This window comes from Protopterus annectens, chromosome 14.part0, assembly GCF_019279795.1.
Source record: "Protopterus annectens isolate FY-2018-M chromosome 14.part0, PAN1.0, whole genome shotgun sequence".
NCBI lineage: Eukaryota > Metazoa > Chordata > Ceratodontiformes > Protopteridae > Protopterus > Protopterus annectens.
In genome coordinates this window covers 23,544,936-23,564,089 of record NC_056748.1, presented here as the reverse complement: position 1 = coordinate 23,564,089, position 19,154 = coordinate 23,544,936, and the positions used below count along the sequence as shown (strand labels likewise).

Sequence of the window (19,154 nt, the reverse complement as noted above, 5' to 3'; positions counted from 1 at the left end):
CTGATCTCCTCGGTACATTCCCTCCTAAAGGGACATCCCCACTAGCTGTGTCCATCACATCACAGTCCCCCCATCTTTGTACCACACATACCCCATATCTCCTTTTTCACTTCTCCTATGCTCCTTCCCCTTAATGGTGTGTGCTGTTCCTTTCTTATATTCTGTTAAATCCCTTTCTAACTTACCTATCTTCCATTTCCAGTTGTTTCTTTCATAAATCTCCACATCCTTAAATGTTGTTGTTTGCCTTTCGGCTTTTTCCCAGTAAGGGGTCGCCACAGCGGAACTCCAGTCCGCTAATGATTGGCAGTAGATTTTTACGAAACGCCGAGGTGCCAGCTCGATGCCCAACCTTCAATGAAGGCACACCCATTTACGCACGCATGTCTTTCGAACGCTACCCAACTGCGGGAGGACATGCAGACTCCACACAGAAGGCACTACCAAGCCAAGCCGAGAATCGAACGGGAGAACCTCTTGCTGTGAGGTAACAATGCTACCGCTGTACCACCGCGGCATGCTTACCACATATATATGCATATTTCTTTTTCATCTCCTCCACCCCAAAAAGCAAATCTCTCTGTATTTTTTTAGTGAAGATGTTTATTTCATTAGCCAGCACCTGCAAACATTTTTCATTGTTTTTAATAATAAGCTTTACCACATTTAAACCACATTCATTAAAAACTTTTGCTAGTTCTTTAAAAAATTCTGTATCCACATTTACAGTATTAGGAAATCTGTTGATACGAAATCCTTTAGGCACAATTTCGTATCTCAAACTTTCACATAAATAACTATTGTCAGCCATAAGCCCCCTATATTTAAACATTTTGTTTTTAAGTTTTTTACACATACCTAAATAAGTTTCATTATCCTGTATAGGTGTTGGGTCAGAAATTACAAATTCTTTTCTATTGAGCCACTGGTTCAGTTCTAATTCCAAATATTGTCCCCATCCTGTGTTGTCATTGTCTGTACCACGTATTCGCCTCTCCCGGTTGTTGATTTATTGCATTCATATCCTATGAGTAGAAACAAGCACTAGGTTAGTGAGTTAAACAAAACATGGTAATGATGAGTATAGTTTGAAAAATACTGCTAAGTAGGTGTGGGGTAGTACTTCAGAACAGTCTAGAGAAAACTGAGAAGGAGTATGAAAACGTTACACTGTTTCCATAGATCAAAGTACATTAGTTAAATGTGATATTTTAGTAAATCAATCTATGAGAAATGAGAAAGAGAATCAGATGTTAAACTATTTTGGTAGATTTTCGAAAAACAATGTAAATGTATTTATTACGATTTATTGCTGTAAAGTTGTGCTGCATATTAGTTTATTGATTGGAATTGTTAAGTTTTTTGAATAAAATGATTTTATTCTTTTGAAAAGTGGTATGTGATATTATGTTGCCGAAATGGCAAAATAGTGAATGCCATTTCAGCGACACATAAACAGTGAAATACCACTAACGTGAATGGCCAGGTCACTGATTTTTTTTTTCTAGGGGAAAAAAAAATTGCTTGGCCATCGCCATGAAATTGCCCTTTACGCCACTGTAGTGCGATCTTGGAGTAGGTATATTTAGTTAGGGGGTGTGTGGAGGGCACAGGTGTGTCGTGTCTGGTTGGTCTACCTAGGAAAAGAAATTGGTGACCTGGCCGTTCGCGTTAGTAGTATTTCGCTGTTTATGTGTCACTGAAACGACATTCACTGGTTTGCCATTTCAGCAACATACTATAGACCCATTTAATTCATATTAATATAGATAGTTTAGAAGATATGCAAGAGTTTCATATTTTGTGACTATTTCAAAAACAAATCAGCTTTCAAAGAATTAAACATTTCTTGATCTCAGGTGAAATGTTATGTAATGGATGAAAGTATGACTGATAAATGATGATTTTGAAGGGGTTTGCATAACAATTTCTGAAAATATTCAACAGTTCCATATTTTGTGAATGTTTCAAAAAAACTGACCATCAAAAATGTTTGAAATTTCATAGTATCATGTGAAAAGTTGCATGAAGAACCATGTCCCAGTCAAGTGATGCTTTATTTATGATTTCAAAGGTATTCAGTACTGTTCACAAATCTGTAAAAATATGTGTAATTTCTGTGTTACTATTTACATAAAATGAAAAAAAGAAAGACACTGTGAAATGTCACATCATGAACAATGAAATGCCACCGAGTCTTTATCCTAGAAGTGGGCTGTTTTCCAGAACAAAGGTCCATTTGTTTAGCTAATTGCTCAACTGGAATTAATGGTCACTGGGAAGCTGATGTTAGCTTCACTTGCTAACAAGTGAAACCACATACTTCTATTCTCTTACAAAACATCCCTTGTTAAAAGTATAAGTTCAGAAGGAGGGGAAATAGAATGGCTATGATCCCCTTGTATGGTAGCATTGTACATAGTGTAGGTCTTTGAAGTGCTCCTTTGAACTCCTGTAGTTGGTATCCATCAGTGTTGGTTCTGCTCTGTCTCAAATGTATTTATCAATTTTCATATTTTCATTGATTTCATGATGGCAACCTCTTAAAAAAGCAATCAAGAACAGTAAGTTGCTATTAGATATCAGAGGAACTCTTAGTTGGCTTTTGACTTTTCCTTTCCTGTCACCGGGTGATTAAGGTGATAAAAACAGGAATGCACAGGGACATAGTCATTTTACTGCTTTTACAATAAGGAGTGAGCTATTGCTCATGTCTTAACTAATATTTGCATATCTATATACATACATACATACATATATGTGCCCCTCACAATGAAATCTGTGGTTTTAGAGCAGTCTATGCACTACTTCATGAAATTTTCCTCTCCCTTTAATATTTTTCAGCCATATCTTAAAGACTTCCATAGTGCTGAAGCCAATTAATTAGACTAATGCATAGACAAATAACATATTCTACAAACCAAGTTCCATTCAGACCCATACAGACTTCTTGTTGTATATATTCTTTAACAAATCTTCAGACTGCAGAACAAAATCATCTTTTATTGTCTGATGTCAGTATAAGATCTTTCCTCACTTTCCGAAATAACTTATATAATTTTTTTAGCCTGGTAAAGTAGTCCCTTGATATAAAACATGTCAGACTCATAGGCCACCTATGTTCTTGGTGACCTAAGCTTCTTTTTTAAGGGGTCCAAAGTTTGGTGCAGTATTTTTATGATCTTCTAAATGTGAAATTATAGTGGTAATATTTAAGATGGAGTTCTACTCACCAAAGATCTTAATGTTTCTCCAGAAACCCTGGTAACTTTGAAACATTATTCATCAGTACTGTTTTTAAAGCTCGGTTTATGATCCACCAAAATCCTTAAATCTGAATATTGTACAACTTTATGGATAACTGCCCCGTCAACATATATTCTTTCCTGTCCTCTTCTGGTCCACACCCTTACATAAGCAGATATGTTTACATTTGGAACAGAAACTTGAGTAGGCCCTTGCAATGTTCCTTCTGTCAGTAGCTCACTCATTATTGTAAAAGAAGTAAAATGACTATGTCCCTGTGTATTCCTATTTTTATATTCATTTTAATCAGTTGGGTGGCAGAACAGTAAAGGAAAAGCCTCTGAAGTGAAAAAGTACCATACAAAGAGGATCCTAGGCCTTAAACACTTGGCCTATATGGACAGACTCAAAAAACTCCAACTATTCTTTGTCTCATATTGCCTTCTTAAGAGGCGATCTTTGCTTCACTTACAAAGCCATATCTGACCCAGCTCTGTTAGAAATGCTACATCTAAAGAAATCTCAATCCCTCCACACCACATGGTCCATATACCACTGCCTCATTAACACAATCAACAGAACATGCTGGAGGGATAGGTTCATAACCCAGAGACTGCCCATGCTATGGAACAGACTTCCCATACATGTTAAATTGAGCACCTCATTGGCCCTCTTAAAGAGAAATCTTGATGAGTGGATGGGAAATTGAAAATTCACCCTAAGGATCACTCCAGTGGCTCTAGTCAACAGAGGCACTGGAACTAAGGTCGGTTGGCACGATGCCAGGGTAATTCTATGGGTGTAGGCTTGTGAAGGCTCCAGGGCCATTAGCCTAGTATACACCTATGAACCTATATGTCTAGTAGCAAGATGTTTTTGTTTTATTTTGAAGACTGTAAAATTGTTGTTATTAAAATGATTTGTAATAATGTGGAACTTTTCTCCCCAGGCCTCCACTGAAAATGGGCTTCTACCCAGTCAGACTTTCCCAGTAATGAAATGTCAATAAATAAAAATAAATAAACTTGTTGATCTTGGTTGCTAATATGTCTAAGGTATTCTCCACTCTTAACTGGTCTGCAGCATTTGCAGTGCAGTTTATAGCTTTAAGTCATCTACGTATTTATGCCCAGTATTGAGTTTGGCAATCTTAGATTGCTCATACAGATACAGAGGGCCAGATTAGATACTTCAGCTATGCCTTTATCCAACTTACAGGAGTCGCTGAGATGATTTACCAGTCATACTCTCCACTTTCTCTACACCAGGCACTATTTAACCCAGATTTATTCATTCTCATAAAAATGTATGGTCTGTAATTTTTTATCTGTATGAACTGAAATTTTTAAATAAGGAAACTAATAATGGTGTCTGAAGGTGCAACCCTAAATCAGATCTTTCCATGATGAAATATGGTTTGTATTAACAGTATTTGCTAAAAAGCTGCGGTGGTGCAGCGGTAACATTGTCGCCTCACAGCAAGAGGTACTCCAGTTCGATTCTCGCCTGGAGCGCCTTCTGTGTGGAGTCTGCATGTCCTCCCCACAGTTGAGTGGCGTTTGAAAGACATGCATGAATGGGTGTGTCTTTGTTGAAAGTTGGGCATCGGGCTGGCAACTTGACACTGTAAAAATCTGCTGTCAATCCTTAGCGGACCAGAGTTCCACTGTGGCGACCCCTAACCGGGAAAAGCCGAAAGACGAAGAAGATGATTAACAGCATTTGCTAAGGTCTGTCTTGATTCTGCTGTGTTCTGTATTGTTTTTATTATAAAGGATTTGGGCTTAGTTATCTAAATCCATCTATCCTCAACCCCTTTTCTCATTTTGTACATGGGGTCGAGGTGTCACTTCAGCAGTGACAGTAATATTGACCCAAAGTTTACACCGCTGTCCGGCTAGCCCTGCTGCAGGCTTAGTTATCTAAATATGGAAATTAAAATATAATGAAAAGTACAAATATTCCTTACATTGAGTGATTTGGAAAATTAAGATCAGAGTTAAGAATCATGCTTGCAAGAGATGTCTTACCTAAACAAACTGTTAGTGATAACGGTCAATGGTTTACATCAGAGAAATTAAAAGCATTCATGAAGTAAAACAGGTATAACATTTATTCACTGACATCCACCCAGCCATAAATGGACTAGCTAAAACATTTGTATAATGTTCAAGAAGGTTTTCAGTGCCATGATTCCTCATTATAAGGCACCACAATACATGAACGTTTATTTGCTTTTTAATTATTGTAATGTCATGGGTTAAACCACCAAAAGTGTGCCACATATTTCATTCAATAATAGAAATTTAAGTTCTAGCTTGGACATCATCTAACTAGACATACATAGACAAGTGTACTAGTCAACTGGAAAGGCCACAGAAATACCTCACAAAGAGGATTACTGGCCTCAAACAGATGCCCTACGCAGACCATCTAAAAAAACTCCAGCTTTACTCTGTCGCATATCGCCTACTCAGAAGCGATCTCTGCCTAACATACAAAGCTATGTCAAACCCAGAGTTGTTGGACATGCTCCACTTAAAGAAATCCCAATCCCTCCGAGCTACACGCTCTAGGGACCTAAACCTTGTCACCACAATAAACAGAACATGCTGGAGGGATAAATTCCTGTCCCAGAGACTTCCCATACTCTGGAACAAACTATCTATCTATATCAAACAAAGCTCCTTATTAGCACTCTTCAAAAAAATGTTGATGATTGGATGGGAAATAGGAAATTCACCCCAGGGATCACCTCTGTGGCTCTGCTCGACAGGGGCACAGAAAAATAATTTTCTTGGGTGGTGAAAGCTAGGCTTGTATAGGCCCTAAGGCCGATAGACTAGTACCTACCTATGAACCTAAAAAAGTTTTAATGTATAGATGACAGGCCTTTAAGATGTTTTACTACAGCACAGTAAATATTGGTCAGAGACTGCAGAAATGACAAATTATTAGGCAATTAGCCCAATCTGTTTCAAACAGAGGGCTTTTAATGCATTCTGTTCATGTGGGTTATAGTATAAAAATAAGGCATGTCACCATCAAAAGTCTCAACGGCCAGATGCTGTAGAGCTACATGAATTGAGACAAGTCAGGTAGCAAGCAATCAGACAGCTGAACTAGTCAACCTGAGGAAAGCCAAGTAACAAAGAGAAAAACAGTTATGCTAGACAAACTGAGACAAATCTGAATACAAAATGTTTGACAGCTGAGCAAAAAATAACATCTGACCTGTACAAAAAAATTTAAAAAGTCAGGTGAAAAGAGTTAGGCATTTGTGTAGTAAAGTATTGTCTGCTGAGCCTGATGATATCAGAAAAGTGATGATTGTGCATTATGGAACATTTAGCAAGGTAGATGATAACCATACCTCTCAACCTGGAAACATCAGAAATCTGGACAAGGCCCATGAAAAATAGGTGCAAATCTGCGCGCTGATTAACATCTAATTTGCATACATAATTATGTAACCCCACCCACTCCAATGGAATTGTGGGATACCAACTTTCAAAAGCAAACTAAAGAACAGACATCCAAAATATGGCACCACACCAGAGTTCCCCTGCAGCCATTCCAATGTTCCATTACCTGGCTATTTCACTCCATTTACCATAAACACTAATTTGTGTATACTGCTTTACTTCTACAATGATTATTTGGATTTTATTTTTTAAATTTTGCAGCACAGTAATGCACAAACACTAACATATGCTAAACAAAACAATACTGTCTCACTATAAAAATAGATTTGGCATTAAAACTTCTTTGCCCTTGAAAGTCACATTCATTGAAACAACATTGCAACCCACACCACATCCAAACAAAATGCATCTGGCCAGTGGTGGATAAAAATTACCTTTGGGCTGTCATACATGTGATTTTTGATGCGCCTTCCTGATTGTATTAAATTGTATTCCTTGTATTCTTATAAACTATATTCCTTGAATACAGCACACTTGTTAGAGCGCTTTTTAAATTTGTTTTGAACATTTTCCCACTAAGCAGTGAAACAAAATGCACAAACCAATAATGACAAAACTGCCCAGTACCCCAATTCAGAACATTTCCATCATAACAGCCTTAGTCAAACTTCTACAATCCACCAGTATCCATAAATATGCACAATATCTGCAAAAGGAAAAGTCATCTAAATAATTCACGTTAAAGAGATCTGTAAGTAACAAAGAGCTTGTTGCTAGCAAACAACTTTATATTTCATTGCTTCATTTAAAAAATAAAGTGCATGTTGCCCTTGAGGAATAAATTGCCTATATTGCATTAAAAAATGGTAAGCTATTAATATTTCAATAGGGAAATAATGGATGGCAAACTGATAACAGGTTCATAGTTACTAGGTATCTCCATTCTCTGCCAAAGACATTCTTAGTACTACAGTATCAACACCCCAAAAGTACACAGTGCAGTATCAGCAATCTAGCTACATAATGTGGGAGTAGAAGCCACAGCCTTCTGCATTAAAAGCAAGCATTTTACCTGTTGTGCTACTAACACAAACAGACGTCACATAAGCAGCACTAAAGTTCGATCCCCCTGAAAACCATGCAGCACAAGACATCTGGAAAAAGCCAAAATGTATGGGGGGACAAAGGCCCCAAATCAGGGACACTTTAAACATTGCTTGTATGATCCTAGAAAAGTTGCTAGAATAAAATGTTTTGTGTTACCATGCACCTCCTGAAAGATAGGATGACTGAAACTTAAATGGCCATCATTATTTAATGAATTCAGTTCTCACTGATTTTCCAGAAACTATAAATTTTAAGAGGAACAGACCACAAGTAGGAGCTATCTTAATTGCAGTAAGCAATAATACCACAAAGCAATTGACTTTTGCAGTAAGCAATACCACACACAAGCAATTGACTCCTGCATTAAGCAATACCACACAAAAAATCAGAAGCTTAACAGAAAAAGCAATACACTTCTGCAGACTGCAATTTCTCAATTAGAACTGAATCTTAATAGAACAGTGACCCAGCTTTCAGCTAGCCCCATTTGCAGTCGTTATATAATTGCATGACTTTAAAAAAAAAAAAATCACTTAGTAAGTACAAAACAATAAAGCAAGTTAAGCAACCGAAGGTCTTTTTCTCATAATACATTGTACTGACCCAAAATAAAATAAACACTTCTGCACTCTGCCACTCTCGCACATAACTGCCACGTTGGCCCATTTCTCATTTCAGCTTGCCTTAAACAGAAAAAACACAAATACCCAGTACACTTTCTGAAACTGCAGAATTAGAAGCTTAACAGAAGAGCAGTACATTACATACACATCTGCAGACTGCCGTGCCATTTCTCGTTTCATCTTAAAAGTTTCTCTGATCTCTCGCACACTCATAAGACAATAAATAACCCTTACAGTCTTTTTTTTGCCCTAGACTCTGCACACACACACACACACACACACACACACACACACACACACACACACACACACACACACACACACACACACACCTTACCTCCAGTTCCAGCCAGCATAATCTGCTCACGATCATGACAGAATAAATCTCCACGTCCACGCTAAGCAGCAGAATAAATACATCCAAGCAGTAGTTCTCCATGGCACGCTAAACATAAGCCGTCCAAACAGTTCCCGCTCGCGTTTACTTTAAATCCAAGCAGAGCAGCTCTCCACGCTAAAGAGAAGCCAACAGCAGCAGGAAAAATAAATCCAAAAAGTTCCCGCTCGCGTTTGCCGGAAATACGTGCCCTGTGTGAGCTCGAGCTGAATTCCGACTGGTTGGCAGAGCTGACGTTGCTGATGTCATCGCGTACGTGATGACATCAGCGACACCGCAAATTTTTAAATAAATCTTTAAAAATAAATCGGAAATGAAGGGGTGCCACTCGTGAATCGTGGCACCCCATTATTTAACCCCAAAACTCGTTTTTTACCGAGTAATTCGGTACGGTTGGGAGGTATGATGATAACCACATCTGTATCCCAAGACAGAAGTCTGACTAGCTCATTAACTGAAGAAAATGGATGGTCAGCCATTCATTGATGGAATCAACTGACAGTTTCACACCAAAAGAAGAATGACAGAGGATAATATGCATGAGTTTAGAAAGACTGCTGTCAAGCAACTGTTTTTTTTTTTTTTTTATAATAACTCACAAAGTCTTTTAGCACAATGACTCGGGCAACAGAAAGTAGAAAGGGCTGTCACCAAGCTTACTGAGTTTATAACAAGGAAGATAACAACAGATCCTGGAGAAGTATTAAAATATTTAAGAAGTTTTATGAAAGTCTGTATAAAGCAGAGAAATAGGGAAATCAAGAAAAGGTATAAATGGAAATGTTTATGAAAGAATTAATGTGCTAAGGTTAGAGGTAGATGAGGCTCAATTTCTAACAGTTAGGATAGGCGGAGATGAGATAAAAATGATGATGTATACCCTATCTGCAGAAAAGACGCCAGGAATAGATGGTATTCCTGTGGAAGTTTGGAAACTAGGGGGGAAAAAACTGATAAAGATCTGGAAGGTTTTGTTTAACAATAATTTAAGAGGAGGAGAAGTACCAACATCCTGGAAGACAGTGTTGGTAGCTGTAATACCTAAAGAGGGGCAAGATCCATCAGATCCAGCTGCATACAGGTCCATTTTGATGTTAAACCATGATTATAAAGTGTTTATGTCTATAAAGGTTAAAAGAATGGCAAAAGTGATGCCACAATTGATAGATACGGATTAATGTGGTTTTGTGGAGGGGAGGCAAACATTTGATAACATTAAGGGGTTGGGAGGGTGGCCTAATGGTTAAGGTATTTGCCTTACAAACACAAGGTGCAGGGTTTGAGTCTCACAAGGGATAATTAGCTAGGCTTAAAATGGCTCACAAGGGCAGTTAGCCTAGTACTAATCTATGAACCTATGAACCCATGAACAGAACACTGATGATCCAGAGGGAAGCAGAATGTACGAATATACCATGATTGTTGGTGTGTCTTGATGCAGAGAAAGCATTTGACAGAGTAAGCTGGGACTTCATGAGCAGGGCAATGGAAGTAGTTGCTTTCCCTGATAAAATTATGATTGATTAGGAGAATATATGAGGCACTGGAGGCGAAAATTAAAGTAGGCAGGGTCCTCTCTTATAATTTCTGCTTGAGAAGAGGAACCAGGCAGGGGTGTCCTCTTTCCCATTTGTTGTTTGCATTAGATTTAGAACCATTAGCAAAGAAAATGGTTCTATATTATAAACACAAAAGCTGTAAACAGCAAATACAACTACATCGACACATAACGGTCGATGTAAAAAAAGAGCAAAATACGTAATCGGCGAAAATGAAAACACCAAACGTATTTTGTCAATCAACAGTGCCATGCAGGTAAGCTCAAACTAACTAAATAAAATTAAATTAACACACTTTTGCAGGTGAGCAAGCCCCCCTGCACCCCCACACCCCCCCTACTTAAATATACCAACTCCGGGACCACACTACAGTGGGGAAAAGGATATCTTTTCTCATCTCCACGACCGCTCTTCTGGCCAAGAAAATACATTTGGTGTTTTCATTTTCACCGATTACATATTTCGCTCTTTTTTGTACATCGACCTTTATGTGTAGATGTAGATGTATTCGCTATTTTGGACTTTTGTGTTTATAGTATAGACCCAAGAAAATAATGGACTGGTATGGCATGTTGTGGAACATTTTAAGACAGTTTCATATCTTCTCCGGATACAAATTTAATGAAGCTAAAACAAAGGCAATAGTGGTAAATTATGTACCTGCACAGAAATTGGCAGAGCAATATCCATATTTATGGGGAGATGATAAAATGAAGTATTTAGAAGTATGGATTCAAATGACTCTGTTGTGGCAGCTAAGGATACATGGGAAGAGACTAAACAGAAGATAATACAAAAACTGATAAAACTGGAAGCTTTGTTATATGGATATGGATAGCAAGATACAAGCAGTTAAAATGTTTTTAGTCCCTTTAGTCTTATTCACAGATCAGGCATATTTTTAACAAAAACTCCAAATACTGACAGCACATAAGATGGAAAAACAAATACAAGAACAAAAACTGGTTAAGCGCTTTCACCCACTCGTATAGTGGGCTTCATCAGAACAACTTCTCATAACCATATCTCCCATTATATTTTGAAACTGGCGCTAAAATCAACGGATACATGTGGAAGCTATATATCCGTTGCTGTATACGCGCCTCTTAAAGCTAAACCAACAATAAATTGTATATTGGACAATATACAAACTACAGATCCCCTAAAGTAGCAAAAACAATGAATAAAATTTGTTCTAAACTATATAGGTTATTGCACTTAACTTAATAAGTTGACAAAATTGTAGACAACGTATTGCTTCCCTTTGTGAATATATATGGAGACCGGAAACTACTATGTGTGTGTCAAAGTTGATCGATTGTCTCCAATTTGAGTGATAATAAGTCTGTCTGCTGAATTGATACTATATGTACCTATAAAATTAAAATTACACTCCAGATCTAATATGTGCATAAATCTAACCAACCTAATTAATAATGAGTACATGATACAAATGAAATTATAAAAATATTAATACTATCAATAAACTCACAAAACTACTATCATTGTTAAAAACACAATCAAATAATACATAAATGTACATAGATAAAAAATGTATAAAAAAGTATAAAAAATGAAATATGATAATTGTGATTCTATTTTAATCAATTAAGAAGTAACTGAATAAATTAATGATGGGTACTCTTTCTACCCTTGACTCCTATAATTATGCAATTTATTAGGTCATTTCTAAAATCAGTCTGCATGAAATGTATTCATTGAGGCCTAGGGGGTGGTTGCATCTAAATACAGTTGCCACCAAACTTCCTTGAAACTCAACAGAGCTTAATAGTCACCACCTCTTGGATCTACTGTAATTGTTTCCAGAATCGAGAAGTCACCCTGTTAGACAGGGGTCCAGGGAAGTAAATAGTGTGGGAAGATATAGCCAGGGAATTGTTATGGCTAGGCTTATATAGGCCCTAGGGCTGATAGCCTAGTACCAACCTATGAACCTATGAAATTGTGTGTATCCCCCATCCTTTCTATATGCCTATATAATGCATTTGTGGGGTCTTTCTTCTTAATACAATATGTATGATCATATATCGTACTCATTACTTTAGGGGATCTGCAGTTTGTATATTGTCCAATATACAATTTATTTTTGGTTTAGCTTTAAGAGGCATGTATACAGCAATGGATACATAGCTTCCACTTGTATCCATTGATTTTAGCACCAATTTCAAAATATAACACGAGATATTTATGAGAAGTTGTTCTGATGAAGCCCACTATACGAGTGGATGAAAGCGCTTAACCAGTTTTTGTTCTTGTTTTTGTTTTTCCATTTTATGTGCTGTCAGTATTTGGAGTTTTTGTTGTGCTGTTCGTTCATGGAATAAAACTGTGTTATACGAGAGGTGCTAGAACACTTATTGGAGAGTCTGTGACAAGGGATTCTGTTGTCTCCGTTTTTTCCTGGTAATTCAGTTGTGATTCAAGTCATGGAGATCTCCGGTGTCAGTTCACCCTGTGGGAAAGCTGAGAACATGAACGATTTGACCACATTACGCAAAGAGGTAACATCTTTGAAAGGGGAAATCAGTAAGCTGTTCGAGCTTTTGCACAATATGCGTCATACAGGTACCGGTTCCAACTTACCTGTTAACACTAAGAGTGAATCCAAAGGTAACATTAATTATGGACTAAGCAACAATAGAATAATTTCTCCGGATATTCCTCCAGAGGGACAGTCCTTCACCAATGGTTCTAACAGTCCAGTGAGGCAAACGGTTCACTCGTCTATAGGCAACAACAGTTTTTCCTTGTCAAACGGGCAGGAGGCAGGGACAACTTGTAGGATACAGGTCATGGACTTGATATCACTGAGCCCTTCAACAGCAGTAAGATCAACATCACGGACTTCACCTTCGACTTTTCCATCTATGACGTTGACGAAGAAGTGAAGCGTACTGGCACAAAACCGAAGAGAGTATTACCTTTAAAAACTTATTCAACTGTTACAAACAGCTCTACTCAACATAACAAAGATACTGTTCCATCTACTAGTCTCAATGTTAATCAATTAGGAAGAGCTGAATTGACTAGTAAAGACAGACAGTTCAATAATTTCTTGATCACTGACCACAATTTTGATAATATGACACAGAATAAACAAGAGGGCTCCACAACTTCGGAAGATTTGGGGAGCCTTAAAGATATGATTTATTTATTAGGTGAAAAACTAAAAGGTATAAATGGGATAAAAGTTGACAATGCATATTTGCAAAAATGTATTCACATGAAAATAGTCCCTGAGATTTTTTTAAAGTACCTATGGGTATTACTTTAGCAGACAATAGTACTGCTGAATTTAATGCATTTGTTTACCAATGTGGTTTAAATTTTATGAGACTGCTCATAAAATACAATGATGAAAAATTATGTAAATTAGTACAGGAAACAGAGATTTTAAACAATAAGATAGCAAATGATTTATTATTTTCCGAATGGGAAAGATTGTATAAGAAACAATTTAATATAGCTGAGAAATGGGTACAAAACATTTGCATAAGGAAGCATAAGAAAATTTTAAGGGATCTAGAACAGTATAAGAAAGGTATGGTTTATAAGTGGTACAAACAAAAAGAAAGAGGTATTAATATTGATAAAACATCTTATCAGAAGTATACAGAAGAATTTACCCAGAATAGGAATCAATGCAATAAGGATTCCCATTTTCAGGGGGTCGATAACAACCAGGGACAACCATACAGGAACAGATACCAACAACAGTATCAGTCTCCAGGAAGACCCAGGCAGAGGCAATGGGGGGGGGGGGACAATGGTAACAGATAACTTGGCAGAAGTATGTAATGTCAGTCAAGATATAGTAGCATGTGAAAATACACACACATTTAACAACTTTAACATTTATGATTTTTCAAGTATAGATATACATAAGGCACATTTCAACTTATTGGACAAGGGCATGAAATATATGCCAAACCCACACTTTGATGTTGTTGACTGTGTGAACTTAAGAACTTCACTAGGAAGATGAATCTAGCGGTGTTTTTTAAAGACAATATTAAGATAAAACAATCGTTAGATACCAACAATTGTAACAGAGATAGTACTATTAAGGAAAAAAGTACATTTATACCACCGAGTTATCCTGTGATAGATATTTATGAAAAAATAGTGACAAGAGAAATCTACCAAGTTTCCTATTTTTCCCAAAAAGCTAGTATTAGCAATTTAACAGAAGTAGAAATGAAGACACTCAAGGCATTACAGAAAGATACTAACATCAGGGTGATGAAGCCGGATAAGGGGGGGGCGGTATTGTCATTTATGACAGTATAAGCTATACCAAGAAAATGTATGATATTCTCTAGTATTCAGGTAATTATGAATCTATCTCTATCAATGAGATAAATATAGCTTATCAACGGATAGATTCATATATAGAAGAATTTTATAGTGATGGGAGAATCACTAGTGACATTTGTAAATTCTTAAAAGTTAAGTATCCAAGATTAGCCACAATGGTTGGCATACCCAAAATACATAAGGATACCAAGGACCCCCCTTTCCGACCAATCATATCAGGCAGTAAATCTAAAACATTCCCTATGGGGAAGTTTATAGATTCGAAGTTAAGACATGTATACAGTGAGATACCGCACTTGGTCAAGGATTCCTGGGAGTTTCTAGGAACTTACCCTACAGGTGTATACAAGGAAGGGTTGATATTCGTCACCATTGATGTTATAGACCTCTTTTCATGCATACCCAAGCAAGCAGGATTAGAGGCCTTTTGTAACAGTGTGACTAAGTATACAGATTATAGTTGGGATGAGATATGCCTCATTATGGAATTGATGACTATAGTGTTAGACAACAATTTCATATTTTTTGAGGGTGAGCATTTCAAGCAGACCAGGGGGGTACCTATGGGAGCAGCTTGTGCTCCCATATTTGCCAACCTGGTCATGCTTGATTGGGAGCAGTCTACACTATTTCCTAATGAGTTTTATAAGAGCATCAAATACTACTCAAGATTTTTAGATGATATATATATATCTTATGGGATGATAGTGAAGAAAGCTTAGTTGCATTCTTGCAATTTCTTAACACTACAAGTGGTTATCTCAAATTCACATATGCTCACAACACTGAAGGTATAACCTATCTGGACACATATATATACAAGAAGGAGGGCAGCTTTAATTCTAGAATATACAGAAAGAAGACTTTTTCCAATGATTATTTGGAATACAATAGTTGCCATCCGCTCAATATGAAACATAACATCTATAAAGGGCAATGCATACGTGCTGCCCGTATGACATCTGATGCAAAGATGATGGTAGAGGAAATCACGTTTATAACTGAGCTGTTTCTAGAGAGAGGCTATCCATTGAAAATGTTGTCAGACATAGGACAACACGTAATTCAAGAATGGGGCACTAAGTATAAACCCTTATTAGGATCTGGTTTTGAGACTAAACAGGTGAAGAATGTGGGGAACAATTATGACAATGAGACAATTTGTCATCAGTGATCCCTAATACTACAATACAGTCCAGTAGTAGACAAGGTAGTATATATTATTAACAAATGTTGGTATTTGATCTCCCGGGACTCCAGTTTGTTGGAATTAATGGGTAATAAACCAAGAATTGTTTATAAAATGGGAAGGAACATAAAAAATGTTTTAGTCCACAGGACAGTAAGTGTAGGTAAGGGGTCAAAGAATTTCAATTCTTCACACACCTTTAAATGTGGAACATTTAATCAATGTAAATATATATTTGAAAAGGAAAGGAAGATTATTCAGAATGAATTAAAAACATTAGTTAAATTCAAACATGGTAATTGTAGAACAAAAATGCTCATATACCTGGCCAAGTGTTGTGAATGCACAAGCTATTATATAGGTAAGACTGAGAAATGTTTCAGACAGCGAATATATGATCATACATATTGTATTAAGAAGAAAGACCCCACAAATGCATTATATAGGCATATAGAAAGGATGGGGGATACACACAATTTCAAATTTGGATTCTGGAAACAATTACAGTAGATCCAAGAGGTGGTGACTACAAAGCTCTGTTGAGTTTCAAGGAAGTTTGGTGGCAACTCTATTTAGATGCAACCCCCCCCCCCCCCCCCAGGCCTCAATGAATACATTTCATGCAAACCGATTTTGGAAATGACCTAATAAATTGCATAATTATAGGAGTCAAGGGTAGAAAGAGTACCCATCATTATTTTATTCAGTTACTCATTAATTGATTGAAATAGAATCACAATTATCATATTTCATTTTTTATACTTTTTTATACATTTTTATCTATGTACATTTATGTATAATTGGATTGTGTTTTTAACAATGATAGTTGTTTTGTGAGTTTATTGATAGTATTAATATTTTTATAATTTCATCTGTATCATGTACTCATTATTAATTAGGTTGGTTAGATTTATGCACATATTAGATCTGGAGTGTAATTTTAATTTTATAGGTACATATAGTATCAATTCAGCAGATAGACTTATTATCACTCAAATTGGAGACAATCAATCAACTTTGACACATACATACTAGTTTCCGGTCTCCATATATATTCACAAAGGGAAGCAATACGTTGTCTACAATTTTGTCAACTTATTAAGTTAAGTGCAATAACCTATATAGTTTAGAACAAATTTTATTCGTTGTTTTTGCTACTTTAGGGGATCTGTAGTTTGTATATTGTCCAATATACAATTTATTGTTGGTTTAGCTTTAAGAGGCGCGTATACAGCAACAGATACATAGCTTCCACTTGTATCCGTTGATTTTAGAAGCCAATTTCAAAATATAACGAGAGATATGGTTATGAGAAGTTGTTCTGATGAAGCCCACTATACGAGTGGGTGAAAGCACTTAACCAGTTTTTGTTCTTGTTTTTGTTTTTCCATCTTATGTGCTGTCAGTATTTGGAGTTTTTGTTGTGCTGTTCGTTCATGGAATAAAACTGTGTTATACGAGAGGTGCTAGAACACTTATTGGAGAGTCTGTGACAAGGGATTCTGTTGTCTCCATTTTTTCCTGGTAATTTAGACTTTAAAGATTCCCTGCAGACTGTTTGTCAGAAATACTGCATGAGCAAGCTGGTGTTAACTAGGGAAATGATCTTTTTGAGCTACGATACGGAATATGAATTGCCTAGACATTGTAAGGTCTTGCTGAGTCTAATTATAGTGGCTGCCAAAAAAGGAATTACTAGAAAATGGAAATCAAGGTCTAAACCAACTTTATTAGAAGTAGTGAATATAGTAACAGAGATAAAACAAATGGAACTGGGATCTTTAGAAAAGTGAAGGAGCAAACTACACAGAAAAAAATTGGAATTGTGAGAACAGTATATGCAGAGGAGGAACAAAGTTTAAAGAAGGCAGGACTGAATGAGCTTTATTATACTTAATTGACAATGACTGGATATACTATAAGTGATGTACAATGTTTGCAACTACAGTTGTCTCAATGAGGTCTGTAATGCATAATATTTGCAACTAAAATTGTATTAATGTTGTTTGTTTTTCATTTATACAAATGTAAGATTGCCTATGCCATACGTGCTAATTTAATAATGATGTTTTTTTGTTTAAAAACAAAGAGGAATGACAGACCAGACCTTTGACTCTAGAGGAAAGAGTGACTAACTTCACTTCACACCACTAAGTGTCACTAAACCATAGCCATTGCATCCCTGACAGAAAGAACATTGTGGGGGCCTTCTCAGGTTATTATTCCACACCCAGTGGGACCAGAGAGATGCTATCGAAAACACCCCCTCAAGAGTTTAAACATGTGAAGGATTATAAAGGACAAGAGTGAATGTTTAGTAAAAGGAATTACAAAATGCTATCGAGTGCATGCTTAATTAAGGAAAATTACAATGTGCTGTTGAAATAAGTATTAAAAGAGATTGTTAGTGATAGCAATTTAAGCACTATTATATATTACCATTAACAGAAAAGTGATTTGGCATTAATGGAATATTAGCTTAGATTCCATAATTGTATTGCATTGCAATGAAGCCTCTGCTGGGTTCTGAACCTAGTCAGACTTTCCCAGTAAATAAAAGCAATAAATAAATAAATAAATAAAATAATGCCAACCTCTGCTAGAAGTTAGGCAAATTATAGAATATGTGTAATGAAATGTACAACATGAATTAATGGGCCCTTGTCAATGTTATGGTTAGGTTTTCTCTCCCAGGATAAAATGTGAAGGGCGGCAGTGTTATGCAGGAGGGGGTAAAGTCCTAAGTACAGCCCAGGTGACACAGTTTGATTAATGGCTTGGGCATATGAGGCACTGACAGGGAAGGGTGGGTATGCCTGTCCCGGAGGAAATCATTTGTTGAAGATGCTCCCTGAGATGTGGTCTAGAGAACGAAGTAGACCTTGGGTGTTGTTGATGAATTAGGGGAGGTGGCAGCAAAATAAGGGTAGGGCATAACACAACCCCTATCAGCAGCAGAAGCAGTTGCTGGTTTTGCCTCCCTAGGATCCCCTTAAGATCCATGCTAGCCCCAACTCACTAGAAGAAAAAGTCAAAGGGAGGAAGGAGGAGTAGGTAGACCCAGTGATGGACAAGGGGCACAGGAATGGCCAGAAAGACTAAAGCAGGAAGGAGTGAGGAGAAAACAAAGTAAAGGCTTCTGTCTCTGAGTATGTGTTATATATTGGCAGTGAAATGGCATATCATGCACATAAGCAGTAGATGGATGTCAGAGTTAATGCCATAAGTGTCTCCGACCTCACCTTCATCCAACTATTCCTCATTCATGAC

The 19,154-nt window shown here is 36.9% G+C and overlaps 1 protein-coding gene across 1 annotated transcript in view; it reads left to right on the top strand.

The window, feature by feature from the left end:
- Nucleotides 1-19,154, top strand: part of LOC122789140 (peptidoglycan-recognition protein SC2-like) — a 47,959-nt gene that overhangs the window by 27,325 nt on the left and 1,480 nt on the right. The gene's annotated exons all lie outside the window — the stretch shown is intronic.